This window comes from Macaca mulatta, chromosome 19 (assembly GCF_049350105.2).
Source record: "Macaca mulatta isolate MMU2019108-1 chromosome 19, T2T-MMU8v2.0, whole genome shotgun sequence".
Lineage (NCBI taxonomy): Eukaryota > Metazoa > Chordata > Mammalia > Primates > Cercopithecidae > Macaca > Macaca mulatta.
In genome coordinates, this window is record NC_133424.1 from 64,977,242 (window position 1) to 64,993,036 (window position 15,795).

Here is a 15,795-nt window from a genome sequence, read left to right on the forward strand (position 1 = left end):
CGCGCTAGACGGAAACCAGGCCTGGGTGGAGCCAATGAGGAGGTGAGCGGGGACTGGGTGAGGTGTGGGCGGGGCCTGCGTGAGGTGTGGGCGGGGCCTGTGTGAGGTAGGGGCGGGGCCTGCGTGGGGTAGGGGCGGGGCGCAAAGCGGAGAGACCTTACCCTTTAGTACCGGCAGAGGGCGGGGCCGGAGTGGGACCTGTGAGTCTCTCAGCCTCCTTCCAGCCCTGTTCTCCGGCTTTTAGCGGCGAGAGTAGCCAAGAAAGCAGAAGGATGATTCAAAAGCCCTGGAATAGTCTGGAAGGAGGATGCAAACTAGAATGTAAAATGCAAAACCCTGCCTGAGCGTAAGGTAGGATTTCATGCTGACGGCTCACAGGACAGAATAGAAATCCTCTCCCTTTCTATTCTCCATTCACTCGGGAGGGAGAGTCCACCCAGTGCTCAGCTTCAGAGACTTCCCTAGGGCCACCGCCTGGGATGCGGGACGGAGTGCTCAGACCAGGGAGGAGTGAGGTCATCACCTGCTGCTTAAACACAGCAGGGATGCGGGCGCGGGCGTGGGAGCCTGAGGTCCCCGCTACTCAGGAAGCAGTGGCGGTAGGATCGCTGAGCCTGGCGGTCCTGGCCAGCCTGGACGACAAAGTAACATTTCCTCCCGCGGTCTCTTTTTTTTTTTTCTTTTAATTTTGAAATAATTTATACAATTTTGATTAGGCCGGACACGGTGGCTCAAGCCTGTAATCCCAGCACTTTGGGAGACTGAGGCGGGCGGATCGGGAGGTCAGGAGATCGAGACTGGCTGACACGGTGAAACCCCGTCTCCACTAAAAATACAAAAATTAGCCTGGCGCGGTGGCGGACGCCCGTAGGCTACTACTCAGAAGGCTGAAGTAGAATGCCTTGAACCTGAGAGGCGGAGCTTTCAGTGGGCCGAGATGGAGCCACTGCACCCCAGCCTGGGCGACAGAGCAAGACTCCATCTCAAAAAAAAAAAAAAAAAAGAAGAAAAAAAAAATTTTTTTTTTGCTTGTATGAAATGGGAATCCAACATTACCCTTTTCCATGTGGATATCCAGTTAGTTGTCCCAGCATATTTGTAAAAGAGATCTATTACTTTTTCCCTTTTATTTACATTTTTTCTTTTCGTTTTTTTTTTTTTTTTTTTTGAGACTATTTCTCTGTCGCGCATGCTGGAGTGCAGTGGCGACATCTCGGATGCCCGGCTAATTTTTGTAGTTTGGGTAGAGACGGGCTTTCACCATGTTGGACAGGCTGGTCTAGAACTCCTGACTTCGAGTGATCCGCCTGCCTCGGCCTCCCAAAGTGCTGGGATTACAGGTGTGAGCCACTGTGCCTGGCCCAAGAAATACTCTTTACTTAGTTTTTTAAATGTTGAGAAAATACAATTGAAAAACTAAAAAATATTCCCCAAAATGAGAAATCATCTTCACGACAAAAGAGGAAGAAATAAAAACCATTTTATTAATAAATAAGCCTTAGACCAGAATGTGATGGGAAATAGAGGTGAAGACCTGAGAGGCTGAAAAGAGAAAAAATCTTCACTGTTTTATACAACCCATTAAGTATATGTTTTCAAGATAAACACTAATCAGGGCCGGGCGCGGTGGCTCAAGCCTGTAATCCCAGCACTTTGGGAGGCCGAGACGGGCGGATCACGAGGTCAGGAGATCGAGACCATCCTGGCTAACACGATGAAACCCCGTCTCTACTACAAAATACAAAAGGGCGAGGTGGCGGGCGCCTGTAGTCCCAGCTACTCGGGAGGCTGAGGCAGGAGAATGGCGTGAACCCGGGAGGTGGAGCTTGCAGTGAGCTGAGATCCGGCCACTGCACTCCAGCCTGGGCGACAGAGCGAGACTCCGTCTCAAAAAAAAAAAAACACTAATCAGTCCTCAGGGAAGAGGACTTGACAACACCCTTGGTCACACACAGTTCATCCTGGCTCTACTTGGTAATGGAGGTGACCATCTGTGTCAGCTAAGTAGCTTCATCCTGAGGGAGGGGGAGTAACCCTAACCCATGTCTTTTTGACAAGTGTGAGTTTTGCAACATGGTGAGAGGTGCCCTCTCTGTTGAGGCTCCTACAATCGGACAGAAACTGATGTCAGCAGTAAATAATAAAATTTAGAATACATGATTAATTATAGACTTTATTTGAACACAAAGCTTGAGGACAGCCACCTGGAAACCTCAATTCCAAATGAAGGGGGCCCCTGTTCCCAAGTAGAGACGTTAAGGTTTCACACACAGGGAAAAAGAAGCTTTAGCAGAATCACATTTTCCATTCAAGACCAGTGCATCGGCTGCAGCAACGTGATTGGTGACGGATTGATACACTTCAAGGAAGGTTACTTTATCACTCCGGAACAAGGGACAATGATGCCAAAAGGTCTTATCTGGGGCTGCTTAGTCTTCCTAATTATTTACAGGTAAACTGCTTTTTTATTTATTTAATTGATATTAGGAAACTAAATTCTATTGCATTTTTTTTTTTTTTTTTTGGTACGGAATCGTGCTCTGTCACCCAGGCTGTTGTGCAGTGGCGCAGTCTTGTCTCACTGCAACCTCCATCTCCAGGGTTCAAGCAGTTCTCCTGCCTCAGCCTCCTGAGTAGCCGGGAATACAGGCACACGCCACCATGCCTGGCTAATGCTTTTGTATTTTTTAGTAGAGTAGGGGTTTCACCATGTTGGTCAGGCTGGTTTCTTTTTTTTTTTTTTTTTTTTTTTGAGACAGAGTCTTGCTCTGTCACCCAGGCTGGAGTGCAGTGGTGCGATCTCGGCTCACTGACTGCAAACTCCGCCTCCCGGGTTCACACCATTCTCCTGCCTCAGTCTCCCGAGTAGCTGGGACTACAGTCGCCCACCACTATGCCTGGCTAATTTTTTACATTTTTCATAGAGACGGGGTTTCACCATGTTAGCCAGGATGGTCTCGATCTCCTGACTCGTGATCTGCCCACCTCAGCCTCCCAAAGTGCTGGGATTACAGGCGTGAGCCACCGCGCCCGGCAACCAGGCTGGTTTCTAATTCCTTACCTCAAGTGATCCGCCAGCCTCAGCCTCCCAAAATGCTGGGATTACAGGCGTGAGCCACCGCACCTGGTCAGCAAAATTCTTAGAAGTTGCACCTGCATGCCACTGGACTCAGGTTGCATGACCACGTTCCTCTCAAGACTCAGAATTATTTAAATGTCTGTAGCTTTAAATTTGAAATATTTGATGTTTGAATTACTTAACTTCCTACTGAGATAGAGGTACTATCTCCCTTGTAGTTTGCCTTACAAGGAGCACTGCCAAGACCTTCAGAAATACATCCCTGGGTCATTAAGCTGAAAAAAGGTTTAGTTACTCTCTAAAAAATGCCACTTCAGGCCGGGCACTGAAGGAGGACAGATGGCCTGAGGTCGGAAGTTGGAGACCAGCCTGAACAATATGGAGAAACCCCGTCTCTCCTGTAATTACAAAAATTACCCTGGCGTGTTGGCGGGCGCCTGTAGTCCCAGCTACTTGGGAGGCTGAGGCAAGAGAATGGCATGAACCCGGGAGGTGGAGCATGCAGTGAGCTGAGATCGCACCACTGCATGCCAGCCTGGGTGACAGAGGGAGACTCCGTCTCAAAAATAAAAAATAAAATTTTTTAAAAGGTGGCACACAGTGGCTCATGCCTGCCATCCCGGCACTTTGGGAGGCCAAGGTGGACAGATCACCAGAGGTCAGGACTGTGAAACCAGCCTGGCCAACATGGTAAAACTCCATCTCTACCAAAGATACAAAAATTAGCCAGGTGTGGTGGCGCTCACCTGTAGTCCCAGCTACTCAAGAGGCTGAGACAGAAGGATCACTTGAACCTGGGAGACAGAGTTTGCGGTGAGCTGAGATTGTGCCACTGCCCTCTAGCCTGGGTGACATAGAGAGACTCCATCTCAAAAAAAGAAATAAATAACTTTAAAAAAGAAAATAGAGAAAAATCTGGAGAGGTCTCAGGAATCTCTAGCCAGCCTGATTGGAGAGTGTCCTTCCTCACTGAAGTCAGACACCAAAAACCATGAAAGCTGGCTGATTTCTGAACTGCTGAAGTTCCAACAGACCATAACCAGATATACAAAGAGATAACATGGATGATCCCAAGAAATTAAACACAAATTTATAAAACAGAGACTTAGAAATAATCAGACTAAAAATTCAAAATAAGCCTGGGCAACATATTGAAAACCTGTTTCTACCAAAACTACAAAAATTAGCTGGACATGGTGGTGCACACCTATAGTCCCAGCTACTTGGGAGGCTGAGCTGGGAGGATCGCTTGAGCCTGAAATGCAGAGGCTGCAGGACACATGGTGCTCTCTGTGTTCTCAGAGAGAGCGCTTTTGCAGGTGGGGGTAGGGATGGAATCTTCCCAGATCTAAGAAAAGAGGAAATGCCACATCCTAGAAGAAGCCATCAGTTTCTCAATAGCGCCCCCTGCAGGAACCCTCCAGATACATGTAGTGAAGTCAGCACACTCACAGGCGGCCAGCGTGGGTTTCCTGGTAACAGTGAAAAACTGGGAAGGACTCATGTGTCTTCATTCAGAAAATGCTCAAGGAGGATGAAAAACAGCAAGCTATCTTGTTTCCTACCTTGAAAACGTGGAACATTTTAAGACTTGCAGGATAAAATACCGCAACAAAACATTTAACATGTCGAGCTCAGTGGCTCACGCATGTAATCCCAGTACTTGGGAGGCTGAGGAGGGAGGATCACTTGAGGCCAGGAGTTTGAGACCAGCCTGGTCAATATGGAGAAACACTATCCCTACTAAAAATATAACCATTAGCCAAGCATGATGGCACATACCTGTAACGCAGCTACTCAGTTGGCTGAGGCTAGAGAATCATTTGAACCCACAAAGCAGAGGTTGCAATGTGCTGCTATGCTCCAGCCTGATGACAGGGTGAGACACTGTCTCACAAAACATACAACAAAAAAAAGTCATTTGGCTAGGCATAGTGGCTCACGCTTGTAATCCCAGTACTTTGGGAGGTTGAGGAGGACGGATCACTTGAGGCTAGGAGTGCCAGACCACCCTGGCTGACATGGTGAAACACCATCTCTACTAAAAATACAAAAAACTTATCCAGGCGTGGTAGCACCCACCTTTAGTCCCAGGTATTCAGGAGGCTGAGGCACGAGAATCACTTGAACCTGGGAGAAAGAGTCTGCAGTGAGCCAAGATTGTGCCACTGCACTCCAGTCTGGGTGACAGGCGCATTCATCAAATAATTTTGTCTAAAATCTCATAATGGTTACTGAATACATTTCTGCAGGACTTATGCTGACTTGCCACAGAACTCTCAGCAGTGATTCCCCGTTGAGCCATGGGAACGGGGGGAAGGCTGCACAAGAAGGGGATGTGTAAGTGAACTTTTCTTTGAACTTTTACTATACAATGTATATATACCTTGTGTGATGTTTAACATAAAAGAAACATTTAATAATAATGGGTAGAAGAATATGACTCCATCTTCTCTAACAGGAAGTTATGCTCAGATGTCAGAGCAAAATTATAATGAGTTGTACCTAAAATGCCTGCTTTATCAGAGGTCCTGCAAAAAACCACAGTCTCTGTTCGATGAAAGTGCTGAGAGTGATTTAAAGAATCCCCCCTGGCCGGGCGCAGTGGCTCAAGCCTGTAATCCCAACACTTTGGGAGGCCGATTTCCTGTTTTAGATGCAATAATAAAAGAAATTATCCTCTTCCACTGGTGTTATCTCTGCTTTCCACTCCATCCCAGGTCATTAAAAGTGCAGGGTCAAGGCTGGGAGCAGTGGCAAATGCTTGTAATCCCAGCACTTTGGGAGTCCAAGGTGGGCGGATCACCAGAGTTCAGAGGTTTGAGACCAGCCTGACCAATGTGGTGAAACCCCGTTTCTACTAAAAGTACAAAACTTAGCGCTGGGTGGGCTGGCTCACACCTGTAATCCCAGCACTTTGGGAGGCTGAGGTGGGCGGGTCATGAGGTCAGGATTTTGAGAGCAGCCTGGCCAACATGGCAAAACCCCATCTCTACTGAAAATGCAAATATTAGCCGGGTATGGTGGCGCACGCCTGTAGTCCCAGCTACTCAGAAGGGTGAGGTAGGAGAATTGCTTGAACGCGGGAGGTGAAGTTTGCAGTGAGCCAAGACCGCGCCATTGCACTCCAGTCTGGGTGACAGAGTGAGACTCTGAAAAACAAACAAACAAACAAAAACTCAGCTGGGCCAGGTGGTGTGCACCTATAGTCCCAGCTACTTGGGTGGCTGAGACAGGAGAATTACTTGAAACCAGGAGCCAGAGGTTGCAGTGAGCCAACAGAGATGCCACTGCAGTCCAGCCTGGCAATAGAGCAAGGCTACATTTTCACCCACCAAAAAAAAAGAAAAAAAGTGCAGGGTCCAGCCAGGCTGGCTGTCTCACATCTGTTATCTCAGCAATTTGGGAGGCTGAAATGGGAGAATCACTTGAGGCCAGGAGCTCGAGACTATAGTGAGCTTTGACTACACTGCCATACTCCTGCCTGGACAAAATAGCAAGACCCCATAGCCACACAATAAAAAATGAAAGAATTAGCCAGATATGGTGACATAGGCCTGTCATCCTAGCTCCCTGGGAGGGTAATGTGTGGATCACTTGATACCAGGAGTTCGAGGCTGCTGTAAACTAGAATTGTACCATTGCACTCCAGACTGGGCCACAGAGCAAAACTCTGTCTCTTAAAAAAAAAAAAGTTTGGCTTCAAATGCATTACAAAATCATAAACAAAATATCTCCCTTTATTGGTCTCCTTCTCCAGACTGTATGAGATATTGGTGCACATTGATGTATGACTTTCATAGGTAGTTTCTGGGATCCAGTCCACACACAGCTAACCATGCATCCAAATGTGGCACCTGAACAATCCCAGCTACCCAGTGGCACTGACACCATGAGGCCCACACCCCGTCTCCTTCCATGGCTGGTGTGAGCCCTTCCCAGGACAATGCCAAGTGCAGCCTCTATGGAAACTCATGTCACTGGGTTATAGAACATGAAAAAAAATTTTTTTTTTTTTTGAGACAGAGTCTTCCCTGTCCACTCACTGTAAGCTCTGCCTCCTGGGTTCACACCATTCTCCCGCCTCAGCCTCCAGAGTAGCTGGGACTACAGGTGCCCACCACCACTCCCAGCTAATTTTTTTGTATTTTTAATAGAGACGGGATTTCACCATGTTAGCCAGGATGGTCTCGATCTCCTGACCTCGTGATCCGCCCGCCTCAACCTCCCAAAGTGCTGCAATTACAGGCGTGAGCCACCGCATCCGGCCCAGAAGATGGAATTTAAGCGAAGATGAGAGGGACTGACAGAAGGCATGGGTGAGTGCGAGCAAACGTGTCAGGCAGGATGCTTCATACTCAGAAAAGACTGGCTACTGTAATACCTGCCTTTTCAGAAAGAAAAGAGACAGGATAATTCACCAAGGAATATCACTAATATCCATGCAAAACAGGCACTTCGTGACTTTTTCAAAATTATTTTATGTATTTTAATTTTTTTGAGACAGGGTCTTCCTCTGTCACCCAGGCTCGAGTGCAATGGCATGATCTCAGATAAATGTAACCTCCACTTCCTGAGTTCAAGCGATTCTCCTGCCTCAGCCTCCTGAGTATCTGGGATTACAGGCATGCTGCACCATGCATGGTTAATTACTGCATTTTTAGTAGAGAGAAGGTTTCACCATGTAGGCCACGCTGGTCTCGAACTCCTGACCTCAAGTGATCCACCCAACTCAGCCTCCCAAAGTCCTAGGATTACAGGCATGAGACACTGCACCTGGCAGCACTTTGTGACATTAATGAGTGGAGTGTGTCATTTGAACCCAGGAGGCAGAGGTTGCACTGAGCCAAGATCATGCAATTGCACTCCAGCCTGGGTAACAGGGAGAGACTTCATCTCAAAAAAGAAAAAAAGAACCGACTAACAGTGTCAAAGGGTTCAATAATGATGTCACAACTACAGTTAAATAACAGCCAGGCAATACAGCAATTCTATATATACCCATTTCCCTTAGTTATATAGTTCACTATGCATAAGATATGAAACATAGAATGTGTACTGGGAAAACTGTTAAACTGGGATCAGAGAAAACATAGTATAAAACAAATTGTACAATAAAAACATTAAAAAAAAGATGCAGGCTCCCAGGTCTGAATGTTCATATTGGCCAAAAGCCATGTTCAGAGTTCTTATTCTCCAATAGGATGTTCCTACAGATGGAGCCTTTGAGATAATTTGGTCATGGGTGTTAACTACTCATGAATAGGACCAGTGCTTTTATTTATTTATTTATTTTTTTAATTTTTGAGAAAGAGTTTCACTCTTGTTGCCCAGGCAGACTGCAATGGCCTGATCTTGGCTCACTGCAACCTCCGCCTCCTGGGTTCAAGTTATTCTGCTGTCTCAACCTCCCATGTAGGTAGGATTTCAGGCAAGTGCCACCACACCCAGCTAATTTTTGCATTTGTAGTAGAGATGGGGTTTTACCATGTTGGCCAGGCTGGTCTCGAACTCCTCACCTCAGGTGATCTGCCCGTCATTACCTCCCAAAGTACCGGGATTACAAATTTGAGCCACCGCACCCAGCCATCTTTTGTGTGTTCAGTAGATTCGAGGATTCACCATGTTGGACTGACTGGTCTCAAACTCCTGACCTCAAACAATCTACCGACCTCAGCCTCCCAAAGTGCTGGGATTAGAGGCGTGAGCCACCGTGGCCAGGCAGTCTAAGCTATTACTGATAGGACAGTGAAATGACGGAGACTGGAAAAGGAGCATGTCATCATCAGCATCACTGAAGGCTGACAACTCTTATTATACAAAGGCAGTTTACAGCTCGTCTTATAAAAGCTGCAATGTGTGAAGCCATCTAATAGCACTAGCTTGTTTTAAAAACCTGGAGGCAGCGGGGCGCAACAGCTCAGGCTTATAATCCCAACACTTTGGAAGACCTAGGCAGGTGGATCACCTGAGGTCGGAAGTTCGAGAGCAGTCTGACATGGAAAAACCCTGTCTCTACTTCGAATACAAAATTAGCTGGGCGTGTTGACACATGCCTGTGATCCTGGCTACTTGGGAGCCTCAGGCAGGGAATTTGTTTGAAGGGTGGGGGCGGGGCAGGGCAGAGGTTGTGGTGAGCCGAGATTGCACCACTGCACTCCAGCCTGGGCAACAAGAGCAAAACTCCATCTCAAAAAAAAAAAAAAAAAAAAAAATCTGGAGACAAATTAACATTATTTCTCAAATAAGTACAGCAGGCCCACAGTGTTCATGTACATGACCTCAATTTGCACATACAGTGAGGGAAGGACAAACTTGATCCTGGGCCTGAAGGATACCACGACATGTTTTTAAGCACAATAGTGCACCAAGGAAGTACAGAAAATAACCAGTCACAAAAAATACAAGGAGAACAGAATGAAATACTACAAGGGGGACACAGGGCTGAGCTGGGACACAAGGGCTGAGCTGTGCTGCTGACAGTGGTGCTGAGTCATCACTCATGGACCATGTGCTGAGTCATCATGCCCTGCACGCATTGATTCAGGCAGCCTCCTATAATTTTGTCCAGTGGATGGATAAGGTCTTGACTTACTCAGTGAGAGTAATGTTGGAGGAGAGGGGCTCACGGGGAAATTGGGGTGTTCAGCATTACAAAATCAATAGGCTGGGATTTGCATCCAGATCAATGTACCATGTGAGGCAAGGCCAGGAAAGGAAGGGAAGGGTGGACAGCAGGAAGTAATGGGCATGTAGGAGTGAACTTTGTGCATGCACGTCTGTGGGAATAGAATTCCACTAGGATAGACCAAATCTTCAGCTTGGAGGAAAGTGGAATTAATTTAGCAGATGGTAAAATATTGACCCAAGGTTAACTATGCAAATTACAATACAGGCAAGGGACAAGAATCAACGAGATCCAAAAAAGCAGCAGTATGGTGGCCTGAGGTGAAAGCAGTTTTACATCTCTTAAATTAAATGGCCTCTGATTTCTAGTTTCAAGCATATACTCAACAATATGCCTTGTGTAGATTCCAGAATTTCATACACACACAAAAAAATGAGTAAACTCTATGAGGAGTACAGCAATGAAGGAGACCTTCGCCATGAAGAAGGATCCCCTGGCTGAGTAGGTAGAGATGTGTCTGTGAAAACAGAGCCAGGCCAAGCACAGTGGCTCATGCCTGTAATAACAATAATAATGACAGTTTTTGTTTCTTTTTTCTTTATTTTTGAGATGCAGTGTGACTCTATTGCCCAGGCTGGAGTGCAGTGGCATGATCTCAGATCACTGCAACCCCTGCCGCACAGGTTCAAGCAATTCTCTCATCTCAGCCTCCTGAGTAGCTGGGATTACAGGTGCCTGCCACTGGGCCTGGCTATATTTTGTATTTATTTTTGTTTTTGTTTTTGTTTTTTTGAGACGGAGTCTTACTCTGTTGATCAGGCTGAAGTGCAGTGGCACAATCTCGGCTCACTGCAAGTTCCACCTCCCAGGTTCACGCCATTCTCCTGCCTCAGCCTCCTGAGTAGCTGGGACTACAGGTGCCCGCCACCAGGCCTGGCTAATTTTTTTTGCATTTTTATTAGAGATGGGGTTTCACCGTGTTAGCCAGGATGGTCTCGATCTCTTGACTCGTGATCTGCCCACCTCAGCCTCCAAAATTGCTGGGATTACAGGCGTGAGCTACCGCACCCATCCTAAATTTTGTATTTGTAGTAGAGACAGGGTTTCACCATTTTGGTCAGGCTGGTCTTGAACTCCTGACCACCAGCATCGGCCTCCCAAAGTGCTGGGATTACAGGCATAAGCCACCATGCCCGGCCCCTTCTTACTATTAACTCATTGTTGTGACAGTTGACAACAATGAAAAAATCTTAAAATCATTACAATTATTATAAAAAAAAAACTTACTGCAAAGGTTGTGTTTTCTACATAAACCATGGGCTTATCCATCCATGTATTCACGCACACGCATCACATCGCAGCGTGACATGCGTGGTGGCGTGCACCTCTAATCCCAGCTACTCAAGGGGTTCAGGCAAAAGAATCACTGTAATCCAGGAGGCAGAGGCCACAGTGAGAAAAAATCCCACTATTGCACTCCAGCCTGAGTGACAGATTGAAACTGAACTAAAAGTAAATAAATAAATAAGTAAAATCAATGATGTGAAAAAGCATCCTGTTCCACTGCTGTGTATCTCCACTTTCCATTCCATTCCAAGTCATTAAAAGTGCAGAGTCTAGCTGGGCACGGTGGCTCAGGCCCGTAATCCCAGCACTATGGGAGGCTGAGGTGAAAAAACGCAAGGTCAGGAGTTCCCGACCAGCCTGACCAACGTGGGGAAACCCGATCTCCACTAAGAATACAAAAAAATTAGTCAGTCATGGTGGCGGGCGCCTGTAATCCCAGCTACTCAGGAGGCTGACGCGGGAGAATTGCTTGAACCCAGGAGGCGGATGTTGCAGTCAGCTGAGATCCTGTCACTGCACTCCAGCTTGGGCAACAAAGTGAGACTCCATCTCTAAATAAATAAATAAAACAATTAGCCACATGTGGTGACACATGCCTATCACTCAAGCTCTTTGGGAGACTAAAGTGGGGATTACTTGAGCCCAGGAATTTCAGGTCGCTGTAAACTCTAAATTGTGCCATTGTACTCCAGAACTAAGCCACAGAGTGACATTTTCTCTCTCTCTCCTTTATTTATTTATTTTTTTTGAGACGGAGTCTCGCTGTGTCTCCCAGGCTGGAGTGCAGTGGCCTGATCTCGGCTCACTGCAAGCTCCGCCTCCCGGGTTCACGCCATTCTCCCGCCTCAGTCTCCCAAGTAGCTGAGACTACAGGCGCCCGCCACCTCGCCCGGCTAGTTTTTTGTATTTTTAGTAGAGACGGGGTTTCACCATGTTAGCCAGGATAGTCTCGATCTCCTGACCTCGTGATCCACCCGCCTCGGCCTCCCAAAGTGCTGGGATTACAGGCTTGAGCCACCGTGCCCGGCCTAAACTTATTTATGACCAGAGATCTTTGTTCACGTTTTCCTGCTGACTTTTTCCCCCATTACCCTATTGTCCTGCCACATCCCCCTCTCTGAGATGGTAGAGATAGTGATCATCCCGTCTCTGAGATGGAGACCCTTGTCTCTACCATCTCCAGTGCTGGCGTGGGTCCTCCGTATGCTGAGCGCTGGTCCCCTGGGCCCACTGTTCTTTCTCTATACTTTGTCTCTGTCTCTTATTTCTTTTCTCAGTCTCTCATCCAGCCTGATAAGAAACACACACAGGTGTGGATGGGCTGGCCCCCTTGACCACTGCACTCCAGCCTGGGCAACAGAGCAAGACTCTGTCCTCAAGCAAAAAAAAAAAAAAAAGGAAGTCTGGAGACACAATCCGCTTCCATCCGTAGTGCAGACCCTGCTGGAGCCACTGTGGGGAAGAGTCCATGAAGACAGTAGCAGGGATGCATGTGGAACTGACTGTTGGAGAAAGAAACCTTCTCTCTATTGCATGTAAGAATGTGATTGGAGCTATAAAGGCCTCCTGGAGAATAAGCAGCTGCATTGAACAGGAAGAAGAAAACAAGGGAGGAAAAGACAGCCTAGGAATGATTTGGGGATATCAGCAAATATTTGAGACTGAGCTAACATTAATCTGTTGTGACATTCTGGATGTGCCGGACAAACCCCTCATTCCAGCAGCTAACACTGGCAAGTCCAAGGTTTTCTATTATAAAATGAAAGGGGACTACACATGTATCTGGCAGAGTTTGCCACAGGAAATGACAGGAAGGAGGCTGCGGAGAATAGTCTAGTGGCTGATAAAGCTGCTAGTGATACTGCATTGACAGAACTTCCACCAACACGTCCTATGCGCTTAGGTCTTGCTCTCGATTGTTTTATATTCTACTAGGAAATTCTTAATTCCCCCGACCATGCCGCAGGTTGGCAAAGGCAGCTTTGGATGATGCATTGCAGAACTGGATATGCTGAGTGGAGTAAGCTATAAGGACTCTACACTTATCATGCAGTTGTTTCGTGATAATCTGACACTATGTACTTCGGACATGCAGGGTGACAGAGAAGAACAGAATAAAGAAGCTCTGCAGGACGTGGAAGACTCAAATTGTGAGCCATAAAGACTCAAATTAGTGAGCCATAGAAGCCAACAAGAGAAACTATCTGTGACCACCCAAGTCCTCCCCATTCCACCCCTTGGAAACTTCCCACTGTCACCAAGAACCACTAAATCTGACTTTTACATTTGGTCTCAGAATTTGGTTCCTGCCCTGTTGGGTTTGGTTTGGTTTGGTTTTAACAGTTTTCAAAAGTTCTTAAAGGTGAGAGTGAATTTCTGTGGATTTTACTGGTCCCAGATTTTAGGTTCTTTAAGACACTAACCGAACTACATACAGGCTTCTTCACCGTTACTGTGTTGTCTCCGTGCCAGATGTGGCAAAATCACTGCTAGAAATGGAAATGACATTTGAAAGCCATTAGACCTCTAGGTGAGGCAAGCACCTAAGAGAGAGGTTAATCACACGATAGAGACATAAGTGATATTGGTTTCTATTTTTGTAATGGCTTAAACTGCATTTTATACCAATGTTTGAAAGTAATTGGGTGTTAGCTTGAGATGGTTAGAGGTTGTTTGGGGAGAGAGTTTGTTGTAATGGTTTTGCTGTAAAAAATGTTTCAAGCGGCCGGGCGCGGTGGCTCAAGCCTGTAATCCCAGCACTTTGGGAGGCCGAGACGGGCGGATCACGAGGTCAGGAGATCGAGACCATCTTGGCTAACACAGTGAAACCCCGTCTCTACTAAAAATACAAAAACTTAGCCGGGCATGGTGGCGGGCGCCTGTAGTCCCAGCTACCGGGAGGCTGAGGCAGGAGAATGGCGTGGACCCGGGAGGCGGAGCTTGCAGTGAGCTGAGATCCGGCCACTGCACTCCAGCCTGGGCGGCAGAGCGAGACTCCGTCTCAAAAACAACAACAACAAAAAAACAAACAAAAAAAAAAAAAAAAAAAAAAAGCATGGATGACCTAGTGACACTCTGTCTCAGAAAAAGGAAAAAAAAAAAATTGCAGGACAATTTTATACACTTGAGCAAATGAAGTATCTCTTTCAACGTCTAAGGTTCTGATGGTATGAATCCTAAACATGTAACTATTTTCTCAGAAAAAATGATAGTAATATCTTCAAAATAAACACGATTGGGAACACATAGCTATAGGTGTTTAAAACACTGAAAGAGAGGCAGCGGTACAAAGGAGATCTGAGCAAATGTTTTCTTCATGAACACAGGGGCTCTGCTGGAACAAGGTTCCAAGTCAATCCTGCCCATCCTTCAACATCTGCAAAGAATACTATGGACCAGAGGAACTTGAAGGGAACATTCACTTAGCAGCTCACAGCTCACCATTTAATCAGATGACATGAACAAAGAAAATGGAATAATAGGCTACTTCAGCTAAATTTTGATGTCAGCATAAAGAAAAAGTTCCTTCATATCTTTATCAAGTACACATCGAAACAAACTAAAATGATTTATAAGGTACCAGAAAATGTTTCCAATTATGATACAGACTAGAAAGCATGCAGTCCTCAGGCAAACTGAACACATTAAATTTCAGAGAAAATCAGTTTTAAAATGGTTAAAAAACATATCTAATGAAATGTGGGGTCATAGAAGAATATTTTGAACACATATTATAGTTGCAAAACAATGATGTTACCTCCTAAGATTATACCAAAGCTTATTTGAGAAGCGGTTTTATTTTTATTTTATTTATTTTATTTTATTTTATTTTACTTTATTTTACTTTTGAGACAGAATCTTGCTGTTGCCCAGCTGGAGTGCAGTTGCGTGATCTCGGCTCACTGCAACCTCTGGTCCCCAAATTAAAGTCATTCTTCTACCTCAGCCTCCCAAGTAGCTGTGTTACAGGCACTCGCCACACCAAGCTAATTTCTATATTTTAATCAACACTGTCATGTCCCAACTTAAAATGAGTTATCCATTTACAAACTAGTGATTTCTTTTGGGCATCGTCTCCATAACCTTTTCATAAAGCATCAATGATTTCATTGTTCCTCTACCCAAATTTCACCATATTGACTTCTTGAGACACTATCTCGCTCTGTCACCCACGCTGGAGTAGAGTGGCATGATCATGGCTCCCTGCAGCCTCTACCTCCTGGGCTCAAGCTTGTACCAGTTTATTTTGGTGCAGAAAATGCGACATCACGCACAATTTTCTCATAATATGTATTTTTCCATGAACTTCCTGAAGACCCCTTGTACTAGCAAACTGTATTCAAGAGGATATAAAAAGGATTGTAGATATGCAAGTACCACTTATTTCTGAGATGCAAGGATGGTTCAACATATTCAAGCAAATCAATGAGATATACCACTTGAACAGAATGAAACATGAAAATCACATCATCTCAGTAGACGAAGAAAAAGCATTTCACAAAATTCAACATCCAGTCATCATGGAAATCCTAAATAAAATAGATACAGAAGGAAATTTACCTCGACAATAGAAAGACCATCCATGAAATGACCAATGCAGAAATAACCAATCGGGGAAAATGGAATGCTTTTCCTGTAGGATCTCACATGATGCAAGAATGCTCTCACCCCTTCTATTCAATCAATACTGGCTGTCCTAGCCAGAGCAATGAAATAGCAAAATAAATCAAACTCATCCAAA

The 15,795-nt window shown here is 45.8% G+C and overlaps 1 long non-coding RNA gene and 1 pseudogene across 1 annotated transcript; both read left to right on the plus strand.

The window, feature by feature from the left end:
• The first annotated feature begins 109 nt into the window (after positions 1-109).
• On the plus strand, positions 110-7,446 carry LOC144337292 (uncharacterized). The gene is made up of 3 exons (XR_013410265.1): positions 110-351; positions 2,274-2,452; positions 5,332-7,446. It is a non-coding gene; the product is annotated as an uncharacterized LOC144337292 (long non-coding RNA).
• A 4,725-nt stretch (positions 7,447-12,171) lies between these two features.
• Positions 12,172-13,468, plus strand: LOC144337283 (14-3-3 protein epsilon pseudogene; annotated as a pseudogene).
• The last annotated feature ends 2,327 nt before the right edge of the window (positions 13,469-15,795 follow it).